General features: G+C 42.6%; 1 protein-coding gene and 1 long non-coding RNA gene across 5 annotated transcripts in view; one reads left to right on the top strand and one right to left on the bottom strand.

Annotated features, from left to right (window-relative positions):
* Positions 1–17,539, top strand: part of fynb (FYN proto-oncogene, Src family tyrosine kinase b) — an 88,725-nt gene that overhangs the window by 5,133 nt on the left and 66,053 nt on the right. For 3 of the 4 annotated variants that reach the window (XM_085432892.1, XM_085432890.1, XM_085432888.1), the window contains exon 2: positions 15,799–15,867. The gene's annotated coding sequence lies outside the window, so the exon portion shown is untranslated. Of the gene's footprint in view, positions 1–15,798; positions 15,898–17,539 lie in introns of all 4 variants that reach the window. The other variant, XM_085432889.1, reaches the window with a different exon arrangement.
* On the bottom strand, positions 267–969 carry LOC146692718 (uncharacterized). Its single transcript, XR_014915273.1, has 3 exons — positions 797–969; positions 518–723; positions 267–438 (listed from the first exon to the last, which is right to left on the bottom strand). It is a non-coding gene; the product is annotated as an uncharacterized LOC146692718 (long non-coding RNA).

Below are 17,539 nucleotides of genomic sequence, written 5' to 3'. Positions count from 1 at the left end.
GCCGCAGCGTCACGTCGCGTGACTTGTTACGTACAGCACAAGTGCCAAGCCACACGTGTGTTTGTTTGGGAAACAGCCAGCGGGTAATGGAGCCAGCGCGTAATGGAGGAAATGAGTGTGCCAACTAGAAAAATCAACCGAGCGTGACCGAAGAGAAAACAGATGATGGTTGCAATGCCGGAGAGATTGTCGAACGGAAGTGTCACGGCGACGGATGGCCGGTACTGAATAGGACTCAGGTGCAGAAACCCAGAGCGGAGACAGTAGATGATTTAACAGTTTATTACGGTTAAGTGCAAGGGGGAAAAAAAGGGAAACGTGGCAAAGACAGAAAATGACGAGACGTGGAGCCTTGGTGTGGCGTGCCCAGGGGAACGTGGCTAGGGCGAGGGAACGAGGCCTGAGAAGTGGAACGGAGCTGAGTGGGGAACAGTCACACTGAGGGGAGAGGATATAGGAGTTAGGCAGGTAGTGAAGGCAGCTCAGAAGTGGCCAGTATAAGAGCAGCAATTCTTACTTGCAGTTAGGGACCTGGAGTGTTTGAGAGGGGGATGATGAAGATCCAGGGGAGGCTGAGTGGCGTGGAAAGGCTGACCTGAGATCCGGGGCTCCAGATGGAGTGTGATGGCAGGAGGGCAGGCAGGTGAGGCACAGAGGGATTTCCAAAATGATCACTAGGTATCCCGAGTCCGGAGGTGGAGTGAGCCAGGGTGGGTACAGCAACTGTAGTACAAAAGAGTCTTTGTTAGTAAGATAAATCACAGCGAGAATTTGAAACACAAGACCTGTTACCAACATGGGTTGATGACGAACTGGCAGTGAGTGAACATCGATGTGTGGTTTAAATCCCTCTGGCTTGAAAGCCTGCAATAGGCTCCAGGTGTGCAGGAGCTGGAGTTGGCCCTGCCCAGGGGCGGATCCCAGGTCAGTTCAGGAGCCTAATGGAAACTCCAGCCACCCACCGTAGACCATGACAGTAAGAGCCATAGAAGTTCCGTAGTGTGAAGGTATTTCGGCTATTTCAAGTCTGACAAAAAACAGAGTAGCGTGCACTGTAAATTGTGCCGAAAGCAAGTCTGGAAATACAATAAACTGGTGCATGCGTCACACTGTGCGCCACGTTATTGTTTCGGTGAAATGAATTTCTACAATACTGTTAATTCTACTCTCTGCAGTGTTTAAATGCTTACATATACACACAGTTACTGTCCCTCCACACATACGACTCGGTTCTGCTTCTGTGCCCCAGCTTTGTTTACTTTTTCCCACCGAGGCTTCTAGACTTCTGATTGGCCAACATTTCTGCACGGTTAGGAATCTAGCGCCACCTGCTGCTTTGGCATGTTCATAGCAGCGTTTTCCTTCATTTCTGCCTTTATGTGTGGACGGGATTATTTTTAAAACGAAAACGGAAAATCTCAGTTTTCAAAAATACCCGTGTACGTGTGGACGTAGCCTCAGTCTCTGACTGGAAGCGCTAATTCGTCATTCGGCTTTTGTCAGACTAAAGTAACTGTTAAAACTGTTTGAAAAGCTAAGCTATACAACAAGGAGAGATTGAGAATTTCCTTTTAGTTCTCAGTTTATTTGATATTGACAAAAGTTAGTCAGTTTTGTCTGTTCTTCTGTAAAACAAACTAAGATTTATTTTTAGAATTTATATTTTGTTTCTAAGTGGAATTGACAATTTAGTCTGTTTCGTTTGTTCTATTTTGAAACTTAAACGCTTTAGCGGCTGCCTTTTGTGTAGTTTGCAATATTTGCCTTTATCTATCTGAAAAAGTCTCATGTTCCTTAAGTACATCTACCCTGTTGAACTTATTATGGGAAATAAATATTTAAATAAAAACAAGCTGCTGATTATTTCACATTTTACTTGTGAGCAACGGCACATTTAAATCTTACAAATATAGTTATTTGGCTTATATCGTGATAGATATCGTTATCGCCTGAAATGAAAAAAACATATCGTGATATGAAAAAATCTCATATCGCCCAGCTCTACTCTAGGATGTCCCCCATGAATTAAAAACAGAGGCTATTCTGCTTTTGTTGTCTCCCCAATCCATCAGCTTCATTAATGAATTAGGCATGTTTATAAGCCAAACGTATTGCCACTGGGTCATCGTCGTAGCCATGTCAAGGGAGGAAACGATGTGTGAAAGTGATACACTGGCATGAAAAAGCTTGTCAAAACTGGGCCCGTGGAGATGTCCATCTTTGGGGTGTTTCTTCAAAGGAATTCAATTAGTGGGAGTTATTTGTCTTGCTTCAAGGACCCGGGGAATACAGGGATCCTATCATGCCGATCGCATCATGACAGTCCACTTCAACCTGCCACACTCTTTGTGTTTGCTCACAGAGTACTTAAAATGCACAAAGTCGGTCGGCGGTGCTTAAATGTGGCTTCATTTCCTCTGAAAAAAAATCTCACACTCGCTCGTTTACATCTGGAGTGCAGGCAAAGCAAGAGAATTTGAGCAAGCATGGCTGCTTCTCATATCCTGCTCAACATTTTCCATTTTTAATCCCCCCCCCCTTTTTTTTCTTTTAATCTCTCCAATTCCATTTAGCTCTCAAGTCCATTTAGCCTTTATTCATGAGTTCAGCAGTGCACTGGAGCTCCTCGGTCTATATTTAAAAACCTCACCACTGAATAAATCGAGCAGAAATCTTTTAATTCTGCCAGCCATCTCCCCACTCCAGAGTTTTTACAGTGGAGCTGGAGCAGAGGAAAGACAGAGATAGGTTCCTTTACCAGGCTTCAGCCATACGCTAGCCTCTCGGCAGTTACACAGAGATACAATTGACTGAATGAGTTATCCTCAGACTTTGTAACTCTGTAACTATTTTCAAATATTTTGTTGGAAAAAGCCAGTCGATGCTGACTATGTATAAAATTATTATAGATGTCAGCAGTCAAGATTTGTATGTTTGTCATGCCAATTCTATGGTGGCTAATCTCATATCTGACATATAAGTTCTGTTTATAAAGAGTTCTTGGTTTCAAGAAATAACAAAAAACAAGGAAGGATATTAGTATCAGCATCAGCGTGTGCAGATCAGTCGTTACATAAAAGTCAGTTTTAGGCCAGTAAAGAAGTGCCGAAGCAGGTTTGTGCACAAAAAGAACTTAGAGAGAACTCAAGTAACCAAGTGAAGCAATAACATTGGGTTTAACGTATTATTAGATATGTTTATATTTTGGGATCTTAACATTTGTATTGGAATTTGTTTGCTTGCTTGCTCATTTTCTCGGAAATTATTTGTCAGAGAGCCAAAGTTGTATTCAAGACATGTCATCATTTCCTCTGACATCAGTGGAGAAACTTAATTATAAGCAGTGCGGGCTGTTTTCTAATATTAGCTAATTAGCCAGCACCAACCCACATATCAACCTGCTTTCCAAGTCACAAAAATACAAAAACATACAATCTATTAATTGTATGTTTTATAAAATATCACACCTAGTAGTTTTTCTGTGTGTGTAGTTTTGCAGTAACCAAGGGACAGTTACATACACGGGAAAACTGCATATATTCAGCATATTTCTTATGTAATAAAATTCCAGATTTGTTCAAACTCTTAACAGGTTGTGCGGTCTGCAGAGTTTTACAGGCCCCACACATATTTTAACAGGCGTGTCAAGAAACAAGCAAAGAATCAGATAAAATAAAGCTCATTACTGCAGACCATATACTACAGAGAAACTCAATCTGTAATAATGTATCATCAGTAGTTATTAGATTTAGTGGAGTAAATGCTTTGCTACCCGTCAGTTGGGATGGTTGCTGTCATCCTGCACAAAAGTTTGAACATTTTTTATTGAATTTATTTGTACAGCACCAAATTACAACAAAAGCCATCTCGAGGTGCTTGATATTGTAAGGTAAAGACCCTACAATAATACAGAGAAAACCCCAACAATCCAACGACCCCCTATGAGAAAGCACTTGGTGAAAGTGGGAAGGAAAAACTCCCTTTTTAACAGGAAGAAACCTCCAGCAGCAGCAGGCTCAGGGAGGGACAGCTATCTGCTGCACCACTTGGTGGTGATGGAAGAGAGCCTGATTAATAACAACTCATGATTAAATTCAGAGTTTTTTGTAAACACACATCACACAAAGCTAGGAGTTGTCTGCATGCAGACAGCTTGTTCTTAAGTCAGCTGTGCTGATTGTGAGAGGATCGCTTTACTTCATGCTTATGCTTGTTGAATACGATGTTTCATATGACTCTTGTTGGCTTTTCACCTACTAAGGAATAGATTTGATTACAGCAACTGCTGCTGTCAGCTCTACAATAAGACAGACAGAGAAGAAAGGGCTGCAGAGCTAGCATAAACTACACACTGTTGTTTGGTGTGTGAGGTTACTTGATTTGAATCTTCTGTTTTTTATTTGTATATGTGCTTCTCAATATGTTTTATAGTCTGCACGTATCTATTTTAGTCATACGTGCTACACAACCGAGCGCTGTCACTTTTGTACAGTATTTTCCACGTCACAGAATCGTTTTTTCTCTCTTTCCTCTTATACTGTTTTTTATTGCTATAATACTGACTGAAAGAAAAAAGCTAGATGTTAGAGCTCTGTTCAGCGCCTGACAGGTGAGCTGTGATTGGTGGAAAAACCATCAGCTGCCCATCAACTTTCCCAGCATATGTTTTTACTGGTTCAGGGGCACAGGGGCATCTTTCTTGCATGAAATGTGTTAGACATTAAGCAAAGCAAAGAGTCTTGATGTAGTCAGCATAATGTATGCAGCCATTTCGTCACAGGGGCTCCCAAAATGATCCAATGTGTCAGGCCGATTATGTGTAGTGAATGCATTCATTGGATTGGGTCAAGGAATGGCTTGCTGTAAATTCACAAGGACGGTGCTTCTCCAGAGAGCGTTAGCATGAGCATCTCCGAGCTCTTTCTCCGCCAGTCACAAGTAGCAATCATGTGGGCGTTGATCTTCGTTGATCGAAGCGACGATTGAGGCGCGTGATACATCTCGCTGTGCTTTATTATTTATTAATGATATGTTTATGGTGGTGGCGTGAGACTGATAACGAGTGTTTGTGTTTTGACTAAAACAAAAGTGCTTTCTGTACACACGCTAACGGCACTGAGAGTTTTCATGCATTATTAAGTTGCTGTGAATTTTCCCTGCTACGTCCAATGTCACGTGTGGGACAAAGGCTGGATTCTGTCTCAACAAAGCCTTACTGTGCCACATGTTGAAATCTGCATAGCAGAGAAGCAATTATGTTTTATGGTCTCTATGAATTTCAAATGCAGACTTTATGGTTTTGCTTTGTGCCCACAGACTTTCTGTCAGATTGTGGTGCACAAATGAGTGTTTCTGTGTGGAAGCTTTTGTTTCTGAGCCTTTACCTTTGTCTTAGCAACTGTGACAAACTCCTCCATGGATGGAGGTTTCTATTATAGCCAGTTTCCACCACTATATAGAGCCCCCTGATCCGTGTGCTGTCCGTATTACGCTGTGGTCTACGTTTCACTGTGCAGCGTCATTTCCCTGCATTGCTGATGCAGCTGCAAGATGCTGACAAAGGAGATGATTGCTCACCCTGGCAGCAGCAGTGCACTGGCACACCAGGCCAAGCCCTACACCAGGCCCCCATTAAATGGCTGTGATGTTGCCAAGGGATAGAGCTGCTGGCAGAGCAACAGAGCTTTATCTTCAGGACACCCTGGCACATGTTAAATGAGTTCCACAGCTTTGAATCAGCATATGCTGATAGGATTTTTATCATTTCTCAGATTCCCGTAGGAATAATGCACTATATTGCAATCGAAAGGATCTGAATCGTTTGCAATGAGATGTGCATGGTAATGAGTCACATAGCTTAAGAAATGAGTGATTTGTCTATAGAGGCTGCGGCCAGGGTTGAAAAGTTCAATCTAAAGCTGAATCTTCCCTAAGCTGCCATACACTGATGCTCCTCTAAGACCCCGACTGAAAGAGATGTGAAACTGAGCAGCACTCGAGCTGAAACATGAAATGTTCAATTCACATTCAGTTTTGTCACCCAAACATAGGGTCCCATTTGTGTCCTCCAATCACACATCAGACATCCATGGATGTTTTGTATATCCACTCTCTCTCCTCTGCACATGTCCAAACCATCGCAGCTTTACCTTTCTAATCAACCTGACTTGTTCCTCTCAGTCCATTCTGCTCACTTGCACTGAAAAACTTCACATCTTTGACTCTCTCACCTCCAGCTTATCCTCCTGTCTTTTTATCTGTGCCTCTTTCTCCAAACCATACATCATAGCAGGTCTCACTACCTTCTTTTAAACCTTCTCTTTCACTCCTGCTGTGTGTATGCGCAGCTTCATTCGCATATTTAATAAAACCATTAAAAATCTCCTCTCTAACTATTTAAAATAAATAAATAATAATATGTTGATGCCTTTTTGCACTGCAGTTAGCAAGCAGCAGTCTGTTGGTCCTTGTTGAGCTCAGCATGGCAAGAGAATAAGTTCCGGTCAGAGCGATCCTCCAGGTCACAGGAGATCATTTTGGCTTGTTTTAGATACCATATCAGCTTTATCTATACTGTACTAGAGTAGCTTTTCAGTTGAATATAATCTTACACTGGCTCTTATTTTGCCTTTTCAGGCCATTCTCTTACTTAGTGGAATTAGAACTGCAGCATTCCAAACCTCCCCTGGCATTAACATCAACATGAAGCGTCATGGCACACAGCTGGCCGAGCAGCGCCTCTAGGTATACTGTTTAGGCACCTTAGGACTTTTAGCCATATAGCGTATGTCCTGATAACACAAAATACAACATCCTCCATATCACCCACTCTCTGTCTACCAGTCATTCTGGAGTTTCCCTCACTCTGCTGTCAGTGCGGTCTGTGGGAGTAAGATCAGTTGTTAATTCTCTCTTCTTATGAACACCCTCAGTTTTTTTCTCACTTTAATCACCTGGCAAATCCTTCTCTGATGTAAGGATGCGGAAACCCAGAGGAGGAGGCCTAATGTGCTGTTAGGATAATGGTTCATTTTAATCCACTCTTCAACAGCGTATGCCAGTCAGACTCTCACTGGTGGTGCTGGTCAGTCAATAAAATTAAATCTCTGAGGGAAATATTCGGGATGTTGTAACGTGGTACGTCTTTACCATGAGTTGTATCAGAATGTTGGAGGACAAAACACACACAGCTGAATATAAAATCACTGTTGAACTACCACACTGTCTGCAAGATTGCTCCACATCCATGTAAAGGCTACAGCCTGCAGCTGTAAGCTTTGCCAATGCAGCTATTATTGAAATGGCAAAGTGCCCTACTTACCCTTTAGAGACTAGCCCTAGAATGAACCACAAGTGGGTGGCTGACAGCGAGCTATATGTTCAACTATACAAGTCAGAAAGACAAAGTCGCCCACCACAACAGAAACTTCTTGGGTTCACTTACCAGCAGGGGTCCCTCCAGCTTGGCGAGGGTCCCCAAAGAATTGTGGCTTCCTCTATGTTTCCTCTCCTTCTACACTTGCACTTGTCTCCTGCTATAATTTGCTGGAGGAATCAAGGAAATATGGAAGGAAATGAGTCTCCAAAAGGTTACAAACATGTATGGTATGATCCTCAAGCCTATCACTTGGATACAAATACAGATGTAAAGAGCATCTGCTCTATTTTACAAATGCATATGTCTGAATCTGAAAACCTCACTTCAGCACAAATGTCTTTTCACTCACTGATTGCATGAGTTGTGTGCATAGATCATATCACATGTAAATGAGGTTGTGAGACAAATCCACAAATGTGTGCTATATTCAAGTGCGAGATAGAAAACTTGGACATCTGGGCTGTAACTCTTCACTTCTCGACTGTGACGTATACATTTACCAATTGCAGACTCTGTATAGTAGCATATAAAGGTTACTATATAATTGAAAGAAATTCCTGCTATATGGTGGATGCTCTTCTGCTGAGAAGACAGTCGGACAGTGTGAAACAATACAGAACAATAACCCTGTGGCTCATATCTTAGTTATAAATTCAGAGGAAATGTTGGTAGTTAAGGAGTAGTTGGCATGCTCTTAATAAGACTGAAACATTTATTGCTTGGTAATATTTGACAAATAGTTGAACCAACTATATTAGTTATGAAGCTATTATTAATGTTATTGTGCTGTTATCAGAGAATAAGAAGATGAAGATCAAAGGGTCAGGTTTAGCTACACCTCTTTACAATTCTTACTATCTGTTTAAAAATCTGTCTAAAAAAGAAGTATACTAAATTAAGTCTAGTACAGTTACTACACTGCTTATTCCCTAGGTGCACTGCACAGTGCATAAACATGAGTTCATGGTTGTAATTAGGTTATTATCTTATTTGTATCATTGCTAAACCTAGATGCTAAGGGCTAACAACAGAAAGCAACGACCATGGAAGTGAAAACCAGCGTGTGTCAGAGGTGATGGGGTTGCACTGAGGTCCAGCTGAACTGTGAATCACAGAATATACCATGGAGCAGGAAATGAGCAGAATAAGAACACTTTCAGTATTCGGATGCTTTCTAAACAGGCAGCTGTTGTGTTTGGGTGTGTAGCTGTGTGTGGTTGCTGAGTTCGGGTGACGAGGACTGGAAGAATGTGAAAAGTTTTTAAAGGACAATAGAAGACTTGTGACCATTAATAGATGTGCATATGGAGCCGCTGTTGACTGTGCTCACTTGGATGAAGTACAAAAACAAAAGCAGCACAAACCCTGATTTTTGTTCTCGTGCTCAGTACATGCAGCGCATGTATTTCAGCCCCCTGTCCCTGAGTGGCAGCTCAGCACACTGAATCCGGATCCCGCTGCGTGTCCGGCCACTTTAGCGGCCCACTCATGTGTCCCGCTAGCCAAGTGGCAGCGAAGGAGCAGAATGACTGCTGTTGTGCCCCGGCCAGTCATGTGACAGCTTTCGTGTGGCTGAATGACTAACACCCCCCCCCCCTCAGCCGGGTGGGCTGCAGCTGAAGGAAGAGAATCAGCTCGCTTTCTCTGGGGCCTGACATGGTGAAGCATGTCGCTCGTGGGAACACTGCAATTTTGTGCTGGTAAAGAAGACTTAAATCACAGGTTTCAATTACACGCTAAGGTCATCGTGAGTATTTTGAGACTCCCTCGCAGTTTTATGTACAGATCACCCAAACTGGAAAAACATTAGTGCAGACAGTTGTGTTTCTAGGACAAGTGCTGTGTTGCCGTGCTGCTGCTGACTGTGAAAACCTGAGACTTCACAGGAAAGAAAGTGTCAAACCATCATCCTGTTGTCCTCATATCTTTGTTTTCTCTCATTTCCTGTCTCTTCAGCTACTTCTTTTTCTGTTTTTGTATCGGCCAAGAAACAGAGTAGCCAAAGCACCCACCTCCACCCACACCTACACCATTTAGATGTTACACCAGGCTGTCCTCGATAAATATCTACCCTTATACATTTTTGCACTTTATCTAGACAAAGTCAAAAGCTGCGCATTAAGGAATGCATCTTTTTCAGGTCATTTCCCATCATACCTTGCTTCGTGCTTATTGATCTTAAGCAGCTGACTATCACCAGAGAAACCACTCAGACATTCCGTGAAGGCCTAATTCAACCGACGACAGGAAGTGTTCATGTAAGAGACCCCCCAAAAAACCAACAACAGCAGCAGCACCGTTCAGCGTGGGCGTCTGCTGTTGCAGAACAAACAGTTGCATCACATCAGCAAAGCCCGCCTGCACTTGTAGTGTCACCGTTGATCCGCTCCAGCAATCAGCAAAGCCACAGAGGCAGATTAAATTAGATTAGCAGGACTGAGCTTTAAAGTCAGATCAGCAGCTAATGGCTTCTAACATATTTTGGCAGCAGCAACAGTGCGTCTTTTGTAAATAAAGGGCAGTTAGGAGGAGCGCCACGCAGTTAACCCCAGCCCTGCTGCCACACAATCACTCCACTGTGTAATTCCGCTGTCAGTCAGAGATCTGGCAACCACTGCGAAGTTTATTCACGCCCGCGTGGAGATTAACTTGTGGGGGAAAAAAAGAAAAGTAGCGTGTCAGAAATGGTCTGTGTGTGCTTTATTTCTCGCACTTTTGCTCCCTGCACTTTTGAGTTAACAAATGAATGCAAGAAGAGCTTGGTGCTAGCATTGTAGATACAAAAGAGAGCCTCTGTTTTCTTTTATAACCAGTGTGTGTGAGCAAAATACATGGGTTTTTCTTTAACTACAGGTGGTAGGAAAGTACGCTGTGTGGAACTATAATAAACTTCAGCAACCTCAAAAGTATCTAATGTATTAAGACAAGTCAAAGGTAGATCTGAGTATTGGATGTGGACCAGTCTGTGTGAGTGGGCATACATGGTCACGCTCCTCTCCTTATCATACCTGGGGACAATATGTAGCTAAGACCAAAGAAAAAAGAAAATGAGCTGCAAACAGACAGAGGAACAGAATAAAGTGAATTTGAATGATTGAAGGTGACAAGAAAGTCTAAAGCTGTTGTATTACATTTTTCCACTTATTGCTTCCATGGATTTTATTCATTGGTTTCATTTGAATTTGACTTAAAAGATAAAAACTCATTTTAAATACTTTTAGGCTGAGTTTTCACAAAACTTACCAAAACCCATATTATAATACTTATTACTGAGTGGCACTGCCGAGAAGGTCTGGGTTTTGAATCCACCATCTGGCCAGGCCCTTTCTGTGTGGAGTTTGTGTGTTCTCCCTGTCTGCATGTGCTCTCTCTGGCTGCTCTGGCTTCTTCCCACAGTCCAAAGACATGCCTGAGCTTAGGTTAACTGAAGATGCAAAGTTGGCTGTAGCTATGAATGTGAATGGTTTTCTGTCTCTGTTTTGGCCTGTCCAAGGTGTACTCTGGCTCTTGCTTTGTGCCGGCTGGGATTGAGGGGAGCAGCAGCCTAAGCAGAGAAGCCCAGACCTCCCTCTCCCCAGCCACCTCCTCCAGCTTGTCCAGAGGAACACCGAGGCATACCTAGGCCAGCCGAGAGATTTAAGCTCTCCAGCGTGTCCCAGGTCTGCCCCGGGGCCTCCTGCCGATGGGACATGCCTGGAACACCTCACCCAGGAGGCTCCCAGGAGGCATCCTTGTCAAATGCCTGAACCACCTCAACTGGCTCCTTTTGATGTGGAGGAGCAGCTGTTCTACTCTGAACCCCTCGCTCATGGCTGAAATCCTCACCCTATCTCTAAGGGAGAGGCTAGCCACCTATTTCCACCGCTTGTATCCGCGATCTCATTCTTTTTGTCACTACCCACAGCTCGTGACCATAGCTAAGGTGTCTCTGTATTTATATATATGTGTGTGTGTGTGTGTGTATATATATATATATATATATATATATATATACATATATATATATAATATTCTGTAACTCTGTAACTTCTGTCGGTGCTGTGCTTTTTTGGAAATCGAATTTCCCAGAGGAACCCACCCGAGGGATTAATAAAGTTCTATCTAATCTAATCTAATCTAATCTAATCTAAGGGTAGGGAAGTAGATCGACCGGTAAATCAAGAGCCAAGAGCTTCCATTTTACACTCAGCTCTCTCTTCAGTACAATACACACACACACACATATATATACAGTGGGGCAAAAAAGTATTTAGTCAGCCACCGATTGTGCAACTTCCCCCACTTAAAATGATGACAGAGGTCAGTAATGTGCACCAGAGGTACACGTCAACTGTGAGAGACAGAATGTGAAAAAAAAATCCATGAATTCACATGGTAGGATTTGTAAAGAATTTATTTGTAAATTAGGGTGGAAAATAAGTATTTGGTCACCTCAAACAAGGAAAATCTCTGGCCCTCACAGACCTGTAACGTCTTCTGTAAGAAGCTTTTCTGTCCCCCACTCGTTACCTGTATGAATGGCACCTGTTTGAACCCATCATCTGAATAAAAGACACCTGTCCACAGCCTCAAACAGTCAGACTCCAAACTCCGCCATGGCCAAGACCAAAGAGCTTTCGAAGGACACCAGGAAAAGTATTGTAGACCTGCACCAGACTGGGAAGAGTGAATCTACAATAGGCAAGCAGCTTGGTGTGAAAAAATCAACTGTGGGAGCAATCATCAGAAAATGGAAGACATACAAGACCACTGATAATCTCCCTCGATCTGGGGCTCCACGCAAGATCTCATCCCGTGGGGTCAAAATGATCATGAGAACGGTGAGCAAAGATCCCAGAACCACACGGGGGGACCTGGTGAATGACCTGCAGAGAGCTGGGACCAAAGTAACAAAGGTCACCATCAGTAACACACTACAACGGCAGGGAATCAAATCCCGCAGTGCCAGACGTGTTCCGCTGCTGAAGCCAGTGCATGTCCAGGCCCGTCTGAAGTTTGCCAGAGAGCACATGGATGATACAGCAGAGGATTGGGAGAATGTCATGTGGTCAGATGAAACCAAAGTAGAACTTTTTGGTATAAACTCAACTCGTTGTGTTTGGAGGAAGACGAATACTGAGTTGCATCCCAAGAACACCATACCTACTGTGAAGCATGGGGGTGGAAACATCATGCTATGGGGCTGTTTTTCTGCCAAGGGGACAGGACGACTGATCCGTGTTAAGGACAGAATGAATGGGGCCATGTATCGTGAGATTTTGAGCCAAAACCTCCTTCCATCAGTGAGAACTTTGAAGATGAAACGAGGCTGGGTCTTCCAACTAGAGCTGGGCGATAGAACGATAACGATATGTATCGCGATATAACTTTGACTCGATAGAGAAATTAAGCTATCGCGATAGACCTCGCCGTTCTTGTCCTCAAGAAAAAAAAAAAAAAAAAGGTCAGCCAATCCAAATTCAGTAGCGCAGAGCCGAACCAATCACAGCCGCAGCATCACGTCGCGTGACTTGTTACGTACAGCACAAGTGCCAAGCCGCACGTGTGTTTGTTTGGGAAGCAGCCAGCGGGTAATGGAGCCAGCGCGTAATGGAGGAAATGAGTGTGCCGACTAGAAAAATCAACCGAGCGTGACCGAAGAGAAAACAGATGATGGTTCCAATGCCGGAGAGATTGTCGAACGGAAGAGCCATAGAAGTTCCGTAGTGTGACGGTATTTCGGCTATTTCAAGTCTGACAAAAAACAGAGTAGCGTGCACTGTAAATTGTGCCGAAAGCAAGTCTGGAAATACAATAAACTGGTGCATGCGTCACACTGTGCGCCACGTTATTGTTTCGGTGAAATGAATTTCTACAATACTGTTACTGTTAATTCTACTCTCTGCAGTGTTTAAATGCTTACATATACACACAGTTACTGTCCCTCCACACATACGACTCGGTTCTGCTTCTATGCCCCAGCTTTGTTTACTTTTTCCCACCGAGGCTTCTAGACTTCTGATTGGCCAACATTTCGGCACGGTTAGGAATCTAGCGCCACCTGCTGCTTTGGCATGTTCATAGCAGCGTTTTCCTTCATTTCTGCCTTTATGTGTGGACGGGATTATTTTTTAAAACGAAAACGGAAAATCTCCGTTTTCAAAGATACCCGTGTACGTGTGGACGTAGCCTCAGTCTCTGACTGGAAGCGCTAATTCGTCATTCGGCTTTTGTCAGACTGAAGTAACTGTTAAAACTGTTTGAAAAGCTCAGCTATACAACAAGGAGAGATTGAGAATTTCCTTTTAGTTCTCAGTTTATTTGATATTGACAAAAGTTAGTCAGTTTTGTCTGTTCTTCTGTAACACAAACTAAGATTTATTTTTAGAATTAATATTTTGTTTCTAAGTGGAATTGACAATTTAGTCTGTTTTGTTTGTTCTATTTTGAAACTTAAACGCTTTAGTGGCTGCCTTTTGTGTAGTTTGCAATATTTGCCTTTATTTATCTGAAAAAGTCTCATGTTCCTTAAGTACATCTACCCTGTTGAACTTATTATGGGAAATAAATATTTAAATAAAAACAAGCTGCTGATTATTTCACATTTTACTTGTGAGCAACGGCACATTTAAATCTTACAAATATAGTTATTTGGCTTATATCGTGATAGATATCGTTATCGCCTGAAATGAAAAAAACATATCGTGATATGAAAAAATCTCATATCGCCCAGCTCTACTTCCAACATGACAATGATCCAAAACACACCGCCCGGGCAACAAAGGAGTGGCTCCGTAAGAAGCATTTGAAAGTCCTGGAGTGGCCTAGCCAGTCTCCAGACCTCAACCCCATAGAAAATCTGTGGCGGGAGTTGAAAGTCCGTGTTGCTCGGCGACAGCCCCAAAACATCACTGCTCTCGAGAAGATCTGCATGGAGGAATGGGCCAAAATACCAGCTACTGTGTGTGCAAACCTGGTAAAGACCTATAGTAAACGTTTGACCTCTGTTATTGCCAACAAAGGTTATGTTACAAAGTATTGAGTTGTATTTTTGTTATTGACAACTCAATGAACCAGCATCTGGTCAACACATAACAGAAAATCTAGCAAGTTGAATCTATGAAAAATGCAAACAGTAATGCAATTTGACACTGAAATTGTATTTTTTGCACCAACAAAGTGATTCCCTGATAGCTATTAAGAGGGGAAAATTGTACATATGTTCAGTCTAAAGCCATCTGTAAATGACAAGGAGCAGAATTTCCTACTAGGGAAGCCAGGAGAAGTATTCCGTTATAATACAGACTTTAAATATATCAAATATGGACTTTCAAGCTCTTCTGTACAACCTTTTTTTTCTTTTCTGTACAACCTTTATTTTGCCCTATATTATGCATCCTAAATTTAATAAACATGCAAACACGTGGAATGCACCTATATAAAATAACTGCATAAAATTTACCAAATTGAGAGGTGGCTGCACAGTACTGTATGTGTGTTTTACTTTAGGCACTTTAAGTTGCTTTTGTTGCAAAAGCTGTTCAATAGAAAATAATTTCAGTAGCTTAAGCAGTGGCACTCTTTACATAATAACAGGGGACAGGAGCCTGAAAAATCGTAGCCAATCCCAGGACGGCGATGCCCAAAAAGTCAGATCCTCCTCCTGTCTTGCTGGATTCACATGAAGAGTGAAGGTTTATTAGTCTGTGGACGTAAATAGGCATGTAGAAAACTATAAATGTTATGTTTTCTACATAGCATTTATTTCCTCATTTCCTGTGCTCCCCACCCTGTGCTACCCCATTAAAAAAATCCCTCCTCCTCTGAGGCAGTTTGAAGCACAGAACAAAAGTGGAAATCAAGTTGTAACTTTAAAAAATGCAGTGAGAGCTACAAACACTAGTAAAGTTGCATTAGACTGTATTATTATAAGCAACATTTTCTTATTCCAGCATCATTCATGCTTAGAATGCAGTCAAGCCTCATTCAGTGGCAGATGGCAGTGAGGGATGATGTCCTACATTTAGCAGCATCGTCTCATTTGCACCTGGACGAGTGAATGAATAGATTTCCAGAATGCACCTGCTGGAGAGGCTGTCAGAAATGGGGCCACCACACAGGCCTGTGATTAAAGCCAGCAGTTCCTGCACCCTTCACACTAACCTGTTGTTGACTAGTTGAATGTCACAAATACAGTGCCGCCATGCTGCTGTGTAAGGGGGGATTGCAGTTTCTGTTCTGCTAATTGGATCGAGGTCATTCATTCCAGCTGGACACATCTGCTGCTTTGTTTTGTTTTGTGTCTTTTGTGTGTGTGTATGTGTATAAGACCCATTTTCCGCAGACTATCGTGAATGACGAGGTCTGGCACATACGCAGTTGATATTCATGTTTTATTGAATCGCAACAATGAATAATTGAGCCTCTGTGTGTCTCCGCAGGGCCTCTGTTTTGGCGAAGCACAACGCAATGTGGAGGAAATAAAGATCCTGATACGCTGAAAACCCGAGGTATGAGTCTTCACACTCCACTGGACATTTGTAAGCTGACACAAACACACTTGTGGATGAACTCGGCCGTGTTTACTCTCTTGCTCACACACACACACACACACACACACACTGCCATGTGTAAATAACCTCATAGCAGATGGCCCACAAAACCTGCTCATTCTGGAGGATTTTCCTTCAATGGATGTGGGTCATAAGGATACTAGAGCAAGCGCACACACATGCATTAAAGCACATGCGTACACATGAAGCGGAGATAGTTGCCACAAGCTAACCTGCTGTTCCAAATAGGCGCTCATACCTGTGGTGCGTTAGCTTGGGGCGTGCAGCGTAATAGTGGTGCGCCACTGATGTTGTTACAAGTCTGACCTGCAGGTCAACAGCTGCCACCAGCTAAAAGCTAAAGTGTTGGATTCCTTCTTGACTTCCATTTCTGCTGCTGCCATCTTTAATACGCAGTACAGCACTAAGGTCAACCTGAAAAATTCCTGTGGGAGTAAAGGTAAGGTCAGCCGGTGCCCACTGCAACCTCTCCTCAGCTCTGACACATCAGTCCTGTGTGTGTGTGTGTCTGTTCTCTTAGTCCCATGCTGCATATATCCGGGGGTAAAACTGCAGCGGAAAAAAACATGTTCCCATTATTTCCTAATCCGAGTGTGGCTGCTAGGTTAGACTGGAACATGACGGCACTTATGTTAGATTGGTTTTCGACAGCCAGCAGCAGCACTGTGTTCTTTGTTTCCTTCTTGGAGTCCACAGTGCACAAGCACGTGATACGTTTTGTTTTTTTGTTTTTTAAGTGAGCACAATGTTGCATAAAAAATGCACTTTGTTCCTTTGTGTGGGTTTTGTGAAGGAGGGATCTGATAAATGACAATGTGGGAATGGTAGAAAGTGCTGATAAGAGAGCCCCCATCATGTATGACAGAGAGTTAGAAAAGAGCATAACTGACATTAGACTCAGCCTTTGATCATTGTTTAACGTTGTACTGTGGTTGCCTGAGGCTAACAACTACTATAACTGAGCTGAGATGCATGGCGCAATAAAAGTTGTACTCTAGTATCGTTACCGTTGTCGTTATTCGTTCATACACTTGGACCGAACTGGCCGCACTGGACTGATACAGAATTCAAATTGTTTAATTTATTCAATGCTTTTCACTTAACATAAACAGTAAAACTTTGTAAACAGTAAACCTGATATTGCTTCTTGAAATCTAGAAGAAACATTGCAAAGTCCATTGTACTGCGTAGAAACATACGTCTATGTCTACCTTGATGTTCAGGAGTCCAGGATCTGCAGAGACAAAGGACAGGAGTTGACTTTTAAAGCATGTACTTCATTGGGATTCCTACTGTGATCACAAATGTTTAAGTCAAGGGTTGAATGTCACATGTTTATGTCTTGAAGTTGTAGTTCTGGAGGTCCAGAGGTTAAAAAACCCTTTGTATTAGTATTTAAAAGAACTTTGTAGTGGATAGCACCACCAGAGAGGAGCATGAAAATAGGATAAAAACATAAAGATGGAAGGACTGGCGTATATCAAAGGATTTCTGTAGCATTCAGATGGATGTGCCTTACATGATTATTCAGGTTGCTGCATTTCCCATTAATGGTTCTTATGAATGCTTTATCCTTTAACTTTTCACTGTCCACTTAAGATAGACTTGG

The sequence above is a fragment of the Copadichromis virginalis genome, linkage group LG15 (genome assembly GCF_057382275.1).
Source record: "Copadichromis virginalis isolate Kocher_CV1m ecotype Utaka linkage group LG15, C_Virginalis_male_GT1.1, whole genome shotgun sequence".
Classification (NCBI taxonomy): domain Eukaryota; kingdom Metazoa; phylum Chordata; class Actinopteri; order Cichliformes; family Cichlidae; genus Copadichromis; species Copadichromis virginalis.
The sequence above is the reverse complement of the archived record's forward strand: the minus strand, read 5'-3'. Positions and strand labels throughout refer to the sequence as shown.